The following is a 12,940-nucleotide window of genomic DNA, read 5'->3' as shown; positions in this document are numbered from 1 at the left end:
CACATCATTTTTTGTAATGTTCATGTAGGTGCAAGTCGGACACATTTCCCCCTTCCCCCCATACTGCAACACACTTTGGTCGGCGACTTGACAAAAGTGATCGGCTCGAACGTTATTATTCGTAGAGTCAGTTAGTGGCCCTGTTCAAGAGCATAAAACGGTATTGTATCATCGGTACATTTTGACATAGAGACTTACAGTTATCAAAATGTCACACCAGGGTACGTCTACATGAATCCTGGCCCTTATTTGAAGTGTTTCTAAAATCCCCTATGGGAAAACTGAATGGTGGAAAAACGACTGGAACCATTTCCCTGTTTGACTGCTTGCTTTTATGGGTATTTTGATTCATACTGTGGTACTTACTCTATTATGTGATTTCTTCCCTTATCAGCTGCCTATCACGGACTCCTGGTTTCAGCCAATCGGTGTGCGCGAATGGACATTTGGACTCCGGCCCCTCCTACTCTAGCTCAGAGTAGTTGTCATCTTTAGCTGATGAGGACCTTTGTCAATGTGTTTGTGCGTGCATCTGCAATAAGAAGTGATCTTGTGTTTCTATGTGCGCGAATGTGTGGTGTTGAACGAGAAAATAAGACTAAGGATATGGACACATCTGCCCGGTTCTGACCAAAGTAGAGTCAGCCTTAGGTACTAGCGGGTGAGGGCATCTTCAGCCAACCGCTCAGACGGGTCCAGATAGCCGTTTTTACACCTGCTCTTTTTCAAAGATTTCTCACAAAAACAATCATATCTCTGTGAAATGTCAACAGAGCACTGAGCGTATACCAAGTTATTTTCAAATCCTTTTACATTTAATTTAGCTCTTGTCATCCTAATTTTGCTTTTAGCGACCCGCGGAAACAATTTTGAGGACCACGATCGTAAAATGTAAAATCCTCAAAAGATGTTACTAGAAACCTGCACTGCTATGTCAACAAAGATCAGTGCTTATTACCAGTTGTATTTGGCTACGAAATCCGAGTTTTGGGATATAATGTCAATAAAATGTTAAAGGGGCTCTGAACGATAAATACTTGTCTTTGTAAAATGGGCAGAGTGGGTGGATAACCTATGTCATTGACCGTGTTTGAGAGCACCAAAACAACTGCAGTTGACTGCCGACTGACTGATCTACAAATCACCTTTCACCATAAATAACTACTCATTATTATTTGTAGATCAGTGTCAGTCACAGTTTACCCATGATACGGTTTCCTTTCGAACAGCGCCAAGATCGCACGAGTAGCATATCACTCCGTGACGCCATCTGATCTGACGTGAGACTATTTGGACCCGATGTATTGTTCCATTCAAAACAACTGGGAACTCAGAAAATCCGCCTTCAGACTTCAGTGCATTCAAGACAACTGAGGAAAAAACGAGCTCCAACTAGGAAAAATCGTTTTGAACAGTGATCCCACTCGGAATTCCATGTCGGGAACTCAGGCCTATTTCTAGATCGCATACTTTTCGATCTGAAGCTCACCGACGTCATGATTTGACCTTGTATTTTCCAGATATTTCCCTTGAAAGCACAATAAGATACAGTACATTATAGTTGTGATTCTCTTAAACACGTGCATACATGGATCTGTGTATCAAGATTTTGATTGTATGACTTAATTGGCCTTTTTCTTATTTATTTCTTATTTTGATTGTATGACTTAATTCGATTGTAATGCAAAAAAATGAAAGGGAAAATTAAGTCAATCAAAATGTAACACAATGAGTTCATAAACAACGCCATAAATCTTTGTACATGTCGCAAACCAAAATATTGACCTGCTGTGCACGCCTGCGTTACCGTTTCCATGGTAACTGCGACGCGAAAAGAGTTTACCTATCCCTCCAAGAGAAGATGGTGAGCAGTTTTCAGTTTATTATATAACTAGTGAGTTAGAACATTAATATCTGGTTAGATATTAAGTAGCAAGATACAGATAGTTGCTTTGGCAATGTTAACACATGTTTCCCATGCCAATAAAGCCCTTGAATTGAATTGAATTGAATAGTTGCATAAGTACTTGCTCTGGCAAGTAACAAATTGGCTAACGTTACATAGCTAACGTTAGTTAGCTAGCTAAACCAGAGTTAGCTAAGTAATCAAGCTATCTTGCGAACAAGTCACAGCTTTCTCATTACGGCAAGTGCTACTGCAAGTATGTTGCTGCTGCAAGTCTGTGTTTTTTCAGCCTTATCTTGCTACAGATAAATACTCTATCCCCTAACTTTCTATTCTGTATGTTCTCTCCTTGTTAGCCACCCAAGGATGCAATGGTAACGCTGTTAACTACTGTTATGAACAGCATAATATTGATACATGAGAGATATAACAAGCTAGACCTAGTAGATATAGCTAGCTAGCTAAATTGAATATAATATCATGTTCTCAATTTCCCCCCAGCTTCTCAGTCTTTAGCTTCTCAGTCTTTAGCTTCTCAGTCTTTAGCTTCTCAGTCTTTAGCTTCTCAGTCTTTAGCTTCTCAGTCTTTAGCTTCTCAGTCTTTAGCTTCTCAGTCTAAGTTCTTTAGATAGCTATGTTCTTTACCTTCACACTCACTTCTGTCATGTTTGATGTGCTTTGTAAGTATTTTTGTTGTTGTAGAACTGTTTATTCTAAATGATAGGAACACTGTGGACAATTTTCAGCAAGTTGCAACATTGAATGCCCACATCTTGCAAGAATTCAGTAGTTTGCAAATGTGTCTATGATCACAATTGATTGCATTTACATCTGTTTATTAAGTACAAAGCCATTTTGGGTTTACTACCTTTTTTATTTGGGCATTTTTATTGTTCAGAAATGTGGTGGGTACTCTCTTCGTTCACTGGACTTTATCCTGCTAACTGTTCCAAATGTCCTAACTGAATTTGGTAAAGGGCTTTTATGTACTCTGCGCCATACAAAATACTTTTACACTGGAAAACTTGTCCCGATTGGTATTTTTAAATCACTGATGGATGATCTTGAGACTGATTCCCTGACATGTCGATGTTTTTAATTTGCTGTCTTTGATTTTGTTATACTCTTGTGAATTCTATGGTTTTTACTAGATTACTTGTAGTTTGTCTGTAATTTTTTGTAATAACTTGGTGCTGCATATCTTGGCCAGGACACTCTTGAAAAAGAGATTTTAAATCTCAATGAGCCCTTCCTGGTTAAATTAAAACAATTCAATAAATTGAATTGTTGATTTGGTTCAAGTCTGCCCAAAAGAAAGGAGTCAAGCTCAGTATGGCTGAAAAGGAGCAACTTCAGAAAGAGGAGGATGAGAGAAGACAAAAGGAACAGTGTACTGGTCATTTCTCATAATTCAATCCATGACAAAACGTCTGTCGTATGCTAATGGTTGTATGTCTGTCTGTGCAGTTGTACCATTTGATATGTGTTATTGAACTGCCATTTGTATTATGAGATGCTTCAATAGTATGCACAGTGATACATCAGTAATAGATACAGTACATGGCTACATGCTATTGAAGTAGCCCCATGAGTGTACGTTTGACCCATGACTCCTTTTCCCCTCTGCTGTGTAGAAGAGGCTCGACTCCTGGCTGAGAAAGAGGATCAAGAGAGGCTGGAGAGAAAGAGGAAGGAGCAGGAGGAGCATCAGAGACTGGAGCTAAAAGTGTTACCATCACTGACCTTTATCGTTCATGGTTATCGGTGTGTTTGTGTACGGAGAGGGCTCTTGAAGTTAAACCTGTTCATAATGTCCTAATGAAAAAGAGTGATCATTGCTGGCTTTCTGTGACAGCACAAAGATCACAGAGAGGACGGGCTGAACGAAGTGCGTCATCTAGTGGAAGAGAACCAGACTGCAGTCACCAAGTGGGTGACTGACTCCAAAGCGAAAGCCAAGGTGTGTGATTGTTCTAAGCTCTAACTCTGGAGTTTTGTGTAGTTACTGAAGACTAGCCATTCTAGTCTTGTTATGGTTTTACCAGACACCGTGTCCAAGAGACTACCATAATGGCAGGCCTTGGTAGACATAGATAAATAAATCAGATGTGCCCCATTTGACATAGTTAAACACTGCTTGTTTTGTGAGACAGGTACATGCGTTGTGACGGGAGTCCAGACCCGTCAGTCCAGCAGGAGATCAACACCTTCATCAACCTGTGGTGGGAGGACCCAGAAGTCCAGATCAAACCGGGTTCTAAAGGAGTGTGCCCTGGCTCTACGGGTAGGTTTGCTATTAAACACCAGGGTCACATTATGGAGACATGAAACAGGAGAAGGGGGTTCTACCGGTTCTGTATGTGTCCGATAAGAACGCTCATTTTTTGCATTTGAAAACACTTGTTCCTGTTTAAGCCCACTTAACGCGACTCTGTCAAGAGCACTTCTATTTGAGACCGGTATTGATCTGTATAAGGATTCTACCAAATGAATGATGAACATAAACACGGCTGCACTTTATCTCTGCCTGCAGCTGCTAGAGGAGCTGGAGGGTATGCTGAGGGACCAGCCTGAACCAACTGATGCCCTGAGGTACCAGGAGACACTGCTCTCCATCCAGACTCTCATCCAATCCAAACATGACCACAGCACTGAGGAGATACTCAAGGTAGGGTTACTGATGATGTTTAAGACATGCACAAAACATGTCTGCCAGTTTGTTTAGGAAATATCTGTGTTTAAGTTTTGTAATGTGAGATGAGCATGTTTTGCTGATGTCTGTTTGTTTCTCTCTGGCCACAGTGGGCTCACTCAGATGTTGAGATGAGGAACATGCAGACAGTGGTCCAGGATGACATCATCGCACTGTGTCTGTGGGACAACCTTAACAAGGCACGGCACAGACGTATGTCTGACTTTCGTTCTATTCACTTCACACAAATAGACTTTCTATCTAGTCTCCTTGCTAACAGTCTTGTTTCTACTCAAAGCCATTCTCGTGGATGTGTTAGGTGAAGTGAAAACAGAACAATTTAGTATTTTCAATTTGTAACGGTGTTTCTCTCTTTGTGGCTCTCCAGGCTGAAAGGGTTCCAGTTCGAGGAGGTGGGGCTGGGCTTTGAGCTGCCCAAACAGCTGGCTGTCAGTGATATCGCTGTGAGAATCCTCCACACCTACTACAACCACTTGTCTCACCTGGCCAACCTGAAAGCCAGACTCCCAGCAGGATGTCCCTGGGCCAGTGAGGAGCCCCTTCTGGAGAGAGCAACCCCTGCGGGGGAGCGTGGAGAGCCGGTGACAGGAGTGGGAGCACACAGCAGGGAGGTAAAGAGGTGCAGTCTGTCAGAGGGTCCAAAGGCTGGAAGGTAAGCTGGAAACAAGTCATAGGATTAATGGAAAGTTGTTTTAAAAGTGACATAGGCTAACGTCTGTGTGTGTGCATACGTGTGTGCATGTGTTTGTGTCAGAGTGCGGTGAGTGTGAAATCTATAAAGGAGGAGAGGTGTGGTCAGAAGCAGCTGGAGGATGTGAAACAGAAGCTGGAGGAGAAAGGGAGTCAGATAGATACCATGCTAGTCGGAGATGACTCAGGTGAGAGACTACAACTGGCTCAGAGGACAAAGTGGTCAAATATCATTCCCATGATATATTTCACTGTTCTTTTTGGATTATTTTTAGGGTCATGTTTAGGGTTGAAAAATTCCTGGATTCAGTAGGGAATCCGGGAGTCCTCCAAACAAGATTTCTGGCAAAAATTGAATTTTGGGAAAGTTACCAGAATTTTACAACCCTAGCCATGTTACTATAAACACTGCTTGAGAATTAACCAGCCCCTTTCATTCCATATTGTGATTCCCATGTTCACCTGTATGTGTGTCCTGTCCAGGAGAGGTAGACTCCCCTACCCCGATGGACCTAGTGATTGACAGCTATGAGGGTCAGGTGGTTGACCTGCAGCAGTACACACCCCTGGGAGGAGTCTTCTACTGCGATGTGTTCCGCCTGCCGCCACAGTCCCAACAACTCAACGGATGGGAGATGAGAGAGGTGAACCAGAACCACCAAGTACGGCACCTATGCTGAGCAAAAATATAAACGCATCACGTAAAGTGTTGGTCCCATGTTTCATGAGCTGAAATAAAAGATCCCAGAAATGTTCCATACGCACAAAGCTTATTTCTCTCAGATTTTGAGCACAAATTTGTTTACATCCCTGTTAGTAAGCATTTCTCCTTTGCCAAGATAATACATCCACCTGACAGATGTGGCATATCAAGAAGCTGAATAAACAGCATTATCATGATCATTATCATAATAAAAGGCCACTCTAAAATGTGCAGTTTTGTCACACAACACAATGCCAAAGACGTCTCAAGTTGAGGGAGCATGCAATTGGCATTGACTGCAGGAATGTCCACCAGAGCTGTTGGCAGATAATTTAATGTTAATTTCTTTACCATAAGTCGCCTCCAATGTTGTTTTAGAGAATTTGGAAGTACGTCCAAACGGTCTCACAACCGCAGACCACGTGTAACCACGCCAGCCCAGGACCTCCACATCTGGCTTCTTCACCTGCGCGATCGTCTGAGACCAGCCACCCGGATAGCTGATGAAAGAGTATTTCTGTCTGTAATAAAGCCCTTTTGTGGGGAAAAACAAATTCTGACTAGCTGGACCTGGCTCCCCAGTGGGTGGGCCCCTGCCCACCCATAGCTGCGCCCCTGCCCATTCTTGTGGAATCCATAGATTAGGGCCTAATGAATCTATTTAAATGGACTGATTTCCTTATGAACGGTAACTCACTGAACTCGTTGAAATTGTTGCATGTTGGGTTTATATTTATGTTCAGTATAGTTCAGAAAGTGCCCTTTCTGACAGAAGTTTCCCTTCCGACTGCTCAGTGTAATGTACTCCATGGACTGTCACTGGGCACCCCTTCTGTGGGTTACTGAATGTGTAAACTCCTCTTTGCAGTTGTGAGATATGATGCATTAATCAAGGGGACTAGATAACCTTGAGGAAAGTATGAACCACCTCTGCCATTATTTCTCTTAAGTTAACATTAGTGTCTCTCGCCCCAACCCCCAGCTGTTGGACACAGGGCTGCAGCCGTTCCCTTACCCCACGGAGCAGTCCCAGATCCAGGGCTCTGCCTCCATGAAGCTGGAGGAGAGTGGGGTCCTGACCTGTCCCCCTGTAGGGGTCACAGTCACCCTGCCTGACTCTGTACTGTTCCTGGAGGACCCACCGGTGGCCCACTGGGACCCTGAAGGTGAGCGACACCTGGAGAACTGGACGGGCCCCACATCGACTGGGACTGATATACATGTTTTTAACATCTGTAGCTCAGTTGGTAGAGCATGGCGCTTGTAACACCAGGGTAGTGGGTTCGAACTTCTTTCAAATTCTTTAAATAAGTCTACAGAGGGACTTATCTTTAAAAGGTAGAGTCCTAATAACCAAGGCTGAAGGTATCTCTAGACTAACATATGGCGCTCTATCTTTATATCTTCACAGTAAAATAAGCAAGGAGATAGACCAGATGCTTTTCAACTTTCTGTGGAGAAGCCGTACACATTACATTAGGAAAACTGTTGTAATGAACAATTATGAGAATAGTGGGCTTTTAAGATCAATTGGATAAAACAATTCCTAAGAAGACCCACTTCTATGTGGAATTTTATTCCTCGTGTCTTCTCTACTTTTGGTGGCCTTAACTTCATGTTGGTTTGCAATTATAATATTGACAGAGTTCCAGTGAAACTTTTGGCTTTTCATCAGCAGGTTCTCTTGTCATGCTCCTTAATTTATAAGCATCATTTTTCTCCACACAGATATTATATATGGAATAAACGGGATATATTGTATAAAAATACGTTGTTTTTAGAATATTGGTTCAGAAATAATATCCTATTGGTGAGCCAACTGGTAAATGCAGAGGGTATTTTACTTAGTTATAAGGAATTCTTATCACTTTACAAGGTCCCTGTAACACCTAAAGATTTTGCAATTGTTTTAGATGCCATTCCCTCAGGTGTTGCTTTATTATTCAGGAACGTGTCAAGACCTGACCCTCAGAACCTACCTTCTGTTGACCCTGTTGACTCATCAGTAGGAAAGATTTGATACTCTTTTGGTCCATCCATTCTGTTTTGCAAGGAGGAATGGGAAAAAAATTCAGTCTCTCGATGTGCAAAACTGATAGACATACCTAAGGGGGCTGAATAATTTTGCACGCCCAATTTTTCAGTTTTTGATTTGTTAAAAGAGTTTGAAATATCCAATAAATGTCGTTCCACTTCATGATTGTGTCCCACTTGTTGATTCTTCACAAAAAAATACAGTTTTATATCTTTGTTTGAAGCCTGAAATGTGGCAAAAGGTCGCAAAGTTCAAGGGGGCCGAATACTTTCGCAAGGCACTGTACCTACTTGTTAACAAAATTAAGGAAGTTATCTATCATTAAAATGATTCATAAATATTATTCTGCCAACCACTATATGAAGACGTTTCAGGAAAACAACTCAAATGACCCCTTTTGTAATGACCAGCCAGAAACATTGTTGCATATTTTTCGGCATTGTATTCATGCAAGATAACTGTGGCAAGACATCAGTAGATTTATAATTGAACACATTTATGAAGGTCTTACACTATTTTGGAGAGATGTACTGCTTGGATTCTTTACCTACAATACAAATAAGCTGAAACCATTTTTTTGTAATTCATTTCATTATTCTTTTGGCCAAATGTCATATTCACAAATGTAAATTTGCAAACAAAACACCACATTTTCTTACCTTACAAAAATAAATTCAACTGTATTTTAAGACAATTAAATACTCTACTAACAAAAAAGCTGTTGGAATAATAAGTGTGTCCCTTTAAGGTCCTTGTGTAATGTGATGTTGTACCCACTGACTAGCCCAATTGTCTTTTGTATATTATTTATATATACTTGTGTTCCCACATGTACTTCCTGTACTGAGTTTACCAATTGATCTGAGATTTCTGCCCTGTGAGAATTACGACCAAGGGAAGGTCCGAAAACACATTACCGATACTATCATCGGATTTAGAATGTGCCAATGTTTAACGATTCCCTAAATTTGTTTAGAGCGCTTTGAATGGCGGGTAGTTAGAACGCAATTATACTTCTTTTTGCGAGACTGACCTTAAAAGGTCATGTCTCGTTTTGAATTTTCTTAATGGCAGTATTAATCTGACCATTTTTGTACCCCCTCTCCATTAATTTTCTTTGGGTCTCAACCAATATACCATTTCCAAATAATGATGTTAGGAAAGAAAACATGAGAGAATTTAAAATACTCTCCATGTAACCCACATAAAATTAGCATAGTCAGGAGCCATGGGGGATCCCATAGCAGTACCCTTCGTCTGAATGAAGAAATAATTTAGAAACATTAAGTAGTTGTGTGTGAGTAATATTTCAGCCAATGTTATGATGCATGCACTGGAAGGTAGTTCATTAGGGTCACGGAACAGAAGAAAATGTTCCATAGCTTCAATACCGCCCTCTTGTGGAATATTTGTGTATAACGACTCAACATCAAAAGTAACTAACAAAGTATTCTCAGGGAGAGGATCAAGAGATCCAATAATAGAGATCATACTGCTGGTGTCCTTTACAAAGGAGGGGAGCTGTTCTGCTAATAAAAAAACATCAACAAAAGTAGATAGAGGGGCCGTTACTGCGTCAATGCCCACTACAATAGGGGCCGTTACTGCGTCAATGCCCACTACAATAGGGGCCGTTACTGCGTCAATGGCCTCTACAATAGGGGCCGTTACTGCGTGCGTCAATGCCCGCCCGCTACAATAGGGGCCGTTACTGCGTCAATGGCCGCTACAAATAGGGGCCGTTACTGCGTCAATGCCCGCTACAATAGGGGCCGTTACAATAGCGTCAATGCCCGCTAATAGGGGCCGTTACTGCAAATAGGGGCCGTTACTGCGTCAATGCCCGCTACAATAGGGGCCGTTACTGCCAATGCCCGCTACAATAGGGGCCGTTACTGCGTCAATGCCCGCTACAATAGGGGCCGTTACTAGGGGCGTTACTGCAATGGCCTCTACAATAGGGGCCGTTACTAGGGGCCGTTACTGCGTCAATGCGTCAATGCCCGCTACAATAGGGGGGGCCGTTACTGCGTCAATGCCCGCTACAATAGGGGCCGTTACTGCGTCAATGCCCGCTACAATAGGGGCCCGCTACAATAGGGGCCGTTACTGCGTCAATGCCCGCTACAATAGGGGCCGTTACTGCGTCAATGCCCGCTAATGCAATAGGGGCCGTTACTGCGTCAACCCGCCCCGTTACAATAGGGGCCGTTACTGCGTCAACGCCCGCTACAATAGGGGCCGTTACTGCGTCAACGCCCGCTACAATAGGGGCCGTTACTGCGTCAATGCCCGCTACAATAGGGGCCGTTACTGCGTCAATGCCCGCTACAATAGGGGCCGTTACTGCGTCAATGCCCGCTACAATAGGGGCCGTTACTGCGTCAACGCCCGCTACAATAGGGGCCGTTACTGCGTCAATGCCCGCTACAATAGGGGCCGTTACTGCGTCAATGCCCGCTACAATAGGGGCCGTTATTGCGTCAATGCCCGCTACAATAGGGGCCGTTACTGCGTCAATGCCCACTACAATAGGGCGCCTTGGAGGTTTTGTGACATTCTTGTTTAATTTAGGCAAAGTACAGAAAGTGGCAATTTTGAATCGCCAAAAAGTCATGTTCTTTTTTCGTTATCTGATCAGATCGTAAATACCCATCTAGGACAGTAAAGATCATGTTCTGAAATTGGGCAGTGGGGTCAATTCTGAGTTTCTTGTAAAATGTGTTGTCAAACAGTCTATGACACTCATTTACATAAACGGTCCTATCCACGAGTACCACTGACCCACCCTTATCAGCAGGGGGGGGGGGGGGGGGGGGTAAGGCCTGAGGTATTGGATTGTAAATCAAGCAAAGCTGGTTTTTCATCCTTATGTACATTATCGAAAGATATGTACTCAAGTTCGTTCTTAAGGAGATGAGCAACATCTCAACAAGTCTGCAATATGTCTCAATAGAGTGATTGCGATTGGCTGGAGGTACAAAATAAATTGTGCTTCTGAAAGGAGTCGGAGTATGTGCAGGTGAGCAACCTACTTGTTCAGTAGAAATATCACGATTCCCTTAAATGGATGTTTCTAAAAAAAAACATCAAACTCGTTGCAGGCATAAAATATATCCCTTTATTAAGCAAGGAGACATGGGCAGGGCTCAATATCTTGTTTGATAAATTAAAGACACTCAGACCCGTGGGTTCTCTCTGCCTCTGGTAGTCGTTTCTTCTTACCCCGCCCAGTCTCTCGTTGGATAAAAAAATTGGCACTGGAAGTGGATGAAGAGCTGGTTGTAGAGCGTTGGTCAGACAGGGGTGGATAGAAGTGGCATCCCTCCTGCGTCTGTCATGGAGAGGAGGAGCAGGACCTCTTTTGTCAGGGGTTCTCCAGAAGTAGATTTTGTCCTCGGCCTCGTCTTTTTTGTCTTGGTTGAATTTCTTGATTTTTAAGTTCCTATATTTCTGTAGACTCCTTGCGGAGCTGTGTGTTAGGTCAGCGCTGGAAGAGAGACTGCATCAGTGAGACGTACGACGAGGCAGAGCGGAAGATCTCGTTCAAGACTCGTTCTACGCCGTCACACTGCTACAGGACTCGTATGCCAACATGCCGTTCCACAGGTGGGAGCTCAGACCACTGGGCCAGGACTCTTGAGTTCTTGCCGTGATGGTGAACAGGGCAATCTGTCATGCTCCATCTCTTCCATAGACTGGGTGCGTCTCAGTCTAAAACAGCTTCCTTTATTTGTGAACATTCCTCAGTAATTAATATCTGGGGAAACTGTATTGTGGAAATCTAGCCACTGTGGATTAGATGAATGTTGAATGTTAGATGAATGTTACACAAAGCAATGTGGGCACACAATTCATGTTGCTTGTAACATTGTTGAACCCGTTTAGCTTTTTGCAACAAAAACCTATTAGCAACTCATGGGAAACCTACAGTGGATTGCTAGATTGGGGTGTGAAACATCTGATGCAGTAACCTTCTCCCTTGTAAGTTCAATAAATCAACTCTTGGAACAGAAAGTCCTGTTAGGCTTAAATGGTGTCAAGTTGAAAAGCTTGTGTCATAACCTTAGCCTTTTCTCCAGGACCCTCTGATAGAACACGCGGTGTATGAACAGATGGCGCTGCGCTCCTCTGCCTTCACCTTCTCCTGGAGCCAGTGGAACGCACAGTGTGGCCGGAAGCATCTGGTGCTGCAGGTACACACACACCTAGAGATGCATACTGTTTAAACACACTCACATCCTCTGTCACACACACACACACACACAGAATGAGGAAGAGTCCTTGGATAGAGGACCTTCCCAGATAGTAACAGAAGTAGCTTCAGAATCAGGATCAAAGAGCTGCAGTGGGGAAACATTGAGCTGGTTGACTGGACAACTGGATTTGATTGAGGTTCACCTCTGGTACTGACATTAACCTGCATAGTACTTTGTCCGTGCAGATGGAATGGATAGTTACTGTACTATTGGCACCTTCTCTCCAAAGTACGTGAGCACCTAGCAGCCATCCCAGTGTCGTAGTATGTGTACAGTAGGATTAACCTCTCTCCCAGGTGTGTGAGCACCTAGACCCGGTCCAAGAGGACTCGTGGTGTGTGTACCTGCTGGGGGCCCGGAGGTGCCAGAGGCTGATGAGCAAGGAACACAGTGAGGCGTTCTCTCCAGAGCTGGACCCCGGCAGTGAGTTCCACTCCACATGCTCTGAGACGACCTGTCCCGCACCGGACAGGAACAGGTGTGACGCTCTCACCACCTGTTCGTCGATGCCGTGTGCCACATGGCCTCTCAAATACCCCTGACTACAGTAGATACTAGACCCCCAAGCTCTATGTAGGAGTAGCCAACATCCACAGATCTAGGATCAGATTTGACTATTCCCAATCATAACTTT

General features: G+C 43.4%; 1 pseudogene; it reads left to right on the top strand.

The window, feature by feature from the left end:
- Positions 1–1,762: 1,762 nt before the first annotated feature.
- LOC124013574 lies at positions 1,763–12,883 on the top strand (annotated as a pseudogene).
- Positions 12,884–12,940: the final 57 nt, after the last annotated feature.

This window comes from Oncorhynchus gorbuscha, linkage group LG25 (assembly GCF_021184085.1).
Source record: "Oncorhynchus gorbuscha isolate QuinsamMale2020 ecotype Even-year linkage group LG25, OgorEven_v1.0, whole genome shotgun sequence".
Classification (NCBI taxonomy): Eukaryota; Metazoa; Chordata; class Actinopteri; order Salmoniformes; family Salmonidae; genus Oncorhynchus; species Oncorhynchus gorbuscha.
The sequence above is the reverse complement of the archived record's forward strand: the minus strand, read 5'-3'. Positions and strand labels throughout refer to the sequence as shown.